At 28.7% G+C, this 3,320-nt stretch overlaps 1 pseudogene; it reads left to right on the top strand.

Moving 5' to 3' along the window:
* The first annotated feature begins 403 nt into the window (after positions 1 to 403).
* Positions 404 to 600, top strand: LOC126767313 (small nucleolar RNA U3; annotated as a pseudogene).
* Positions 601 to 3,320: the final 2,720 nt, after the last annotated feature.

Genomic DNA, 3,320 nt, shown 5'->3' on the forward strand with positions numbered 1-3,320 from the left:
CCAAATGTAAAAATGAATTTTTTTCCAAATGCATGCTGTTGTTGTTTTTCAACAATTTTTAATTTTTGGTTGAAGAAGGTTATTCAATTAAAAAATCAATGATTTGGGATTCGAACTTATATGGATTTCTAAATGTGTACGTCCCAGAAAGTCGGTTTTATACCTAAATGTAAAATTGGGGATTTTTTCCAAATGCACTGCCGTTATGGCTTTATGCCAACTTTCGTAAGATGAAGAAAGTTAATTAACTTTAATATGTGAATTAATTAATTTGAAGCAACTTGATATGGATTTTAAATGTGCTTGTTCATTATTGAAATCGGTTTTTTCCTTTGTCTTTCATTTCTGCGAATTCTCAAATATTTTATGTGACCTTTTGTTGAAATACGTTGGCCGTTGAAAAATTAAAATACTTTATAGGATTATTTCTGTAGTTAGTCTTCATTAACATTTTTGAAATTGACCCGCGATGACAAGGTATATCGTTTTATCTGACAGCGTGAGAAAAGTTTTTTTAATTGTGTCTTGTGGCATATTAGAAATGATGTTTAAGATCGAAAATCGTTCGCTTACAACGGATAAAACGACTTAATATGTGATTTTAATGATTTAAACAACTTGATATGGATTTCTAAATGTGTACATGCAAGAAATCCGGTTTCATACCTTAAATGTAAAATTATGGAATTTTTCCAAATGCACTGCCGTTATGGCTTTATGCCAACTTTTGTAAGATGAAGAAAGTTAATTTACTTTAATATGTGAATTTAATAATTTGAAACAACTTGATATGGATTTCTAAATGTGTACATGCATGAAATGTTTTATATAAATGTAAAATTGTGGTTTTTTCCAAATACTGCCGTTGTGATCGTGAATAACTTGTAAGATTTTTGCGAGAAGCAAGTTAAATGATTTGAAATGCAATTTGAAATGATTTTTAGCTAAATGCCATCGTCGAATTTTTCCGAAAGAGCAACTTGTTGGCTTATGCTAAATGTAAAATAATAATTTTTATAAAATGTGAATTTGTTTTCTAGTTTTCTTTATGTGATATGCATTTCTAAGATGAATAGTGTTAATTAACTTCATCCGCGCGTAGGGACTTAATAACTTTTTTTCAAATGTACTGCCGATTGTGGTCTTATGCCAACATGAGTAAAATGATGACGGTTAATTAACTTTAATATGTTAAGCTAATGATTTGAAGCAACTCGTATTGATTTCTAAATGTGTGCACTGCCGTTATGGTCTTATGTCAACTTGAGTAAAATGATGAGGGTTAATTAACTTTAATATGTTAAGCTAATGATTTGAAACAACTTGATATAGATTTCTAAATGTGTACATGCAAGAAAATCGGTTTTATACAAATGTAAAATAATGGAATTTTTTCCAAATGCACTGCCGTTATGGCTTTATGTCAACTTGAGTAAGATGAAGAAAGTTAATTAACTTTAATATGTGAAGCTTAATAATTTAAAGCAACTTGATATGGATTTCTAAATGTGTACATGCAAGAAAGTCGGTTTTATACCTAAATGTAAAATTATGGAATTTTTCCAAATGCACTGCCGTTATGGTCTTATGTCAACTTGAGTAAGATGATGAGGGTTAATTAACTTTAATATGTTAAGCTAATGATTTAAAGCAACTTGATATGGATTTCTAAATGTGTACATGCCAGAAAATCGGTTTTATACCTAAATGTAAAATTCTGGAATTTTTCCAAATGCACTGCCGTTATGGCTTTATGTCAACTTGAGTAAGATGATAAGGGTTAATTAACTTTAATATGTGAATTTAATAATTTGAAACAACTTGATATGGATTTCTAAATGTGTACATGCAAGAAAGTCGGTTTTATACCTAAATGTAAAATTAAGGAACTTTTTCCAAATGCACTGCCGTTATGGTCTTATGCCAACTTCTGTAAGATGAAGAAGGTTAATTAACTTTAATATGTGAATTTAATAATTTGAAGCAACTTGATATGGATTTCTAAATGTGTACATGCAAGAAATTCGGTTTTATACCTAAATGTAAAATTATGGAATTTTTTCCAAATGCACTGCCGTTATGGTCTTATGTCAACTTGAGTAAGATGATAAGGGTTAATTAACTTTAATAGGTGAATTTAATAATTTGAAACAACTTGATATGGATTTCTAAATGTGTACATGCAAGAAAGTCGGTTTTATACCTAAATGTAAAATTAAGGAATTTTTTCCAAATGCACTGCCGTTATGGTCTTATGTCAACTTGAGTAAAAGATGATGGTTAATTAACTTTAATATGTGAATTTAATAATTTGAAACAACTTGATATGGATTTCTAAATGTGTACATGCAAGAAAGTCGGTTTTATACCTAAATGTAAAATTAAGGAATTTTTTCCAAATGCACTGCCGTTATGGTCTTATGTCAACTTGAGTAAAAGATGATGGTTAATTAATTTTAATATGTGAATTTAATAATTTGAAACAACTTGATATGGATTTCTAAATGTGTACATGCAAGAAAGTCGGTTTTATACCTAAATGTAAAATTATGGAATTTTTTCCAAATGCACTGCCGTTATGGTCTTATGTCAACTTGAGTAAGATGATAAGGGTTAATTAACTTTAATATGTGAATTTAATAATTTGAAACAACTTGATATGGAATTCTAAATGTGTACATGCAACAAAGTCGGTTTTATACCTAAATGTAAAATTATGGAATTTTTTCCAAATGCACTGCCGTTATGGTCTTATGTCAACTTGAGTAAGATGATAAGGGTTAATTAACTTTAATATGTGAATTTAATAATTTGAAACAACTTGATATGGATTTCTAAATGTGTACATGCAAGAAAGTCGGTTTTATACCTAAATGTAAAATTATGGAATTTTTTCCAAATGCACTGCCGTTGTGGTCTTATGTCAACTTGAGTAAGATGATAAGGGTTAATTAACTTAATATGTGAATTTAATAATTTGAAACAACTTGATATGGATTTTTAAATGTGTACATGCAAGAAAGTCGGTTTTATACCTAAATGTAAAATTAAGGAATTTTTCCAAATGCACTGCCGTTATGGTCTTATGTCAACTTGAGTAAAATGATGATGGTTAATTAACTTTAATATGTGAATTTAATAATTTGAAACAACTTGATATGGATTTCTAAATGTGTACATGCAAGAAAGTCGGTTTTATACCTAAATGTAAAATTATGGAATTTTTCCAAATGCACTGCCGTTATGGTCTTATGTCAACTTGAGTAAGATGATAAGGGTTAATTAACTTTAATATGTGAATTTAATAATTTGAAGCAACT

This window comes from Bactrocera neohumeralis, unplaced genomic scaffold (genome assembly GCF_024586455.1).
Source record: "Bactrocera neohumeralis isolate Rockhampton unplaced genomic scaffold, APGP_CSIRO_Bneo_wtdbg2-racon-allhic-juicebox.fasta_v2 ctg5329, whole genome shotgun sequence".
Taxonomy (NCBI): domain Eukaryota; kingdom Metazoa; phylum Arthropoda; class Insecta; order Diptera; family Tephritidae; genus Bactrocera; species Bactrocera neohumeralis.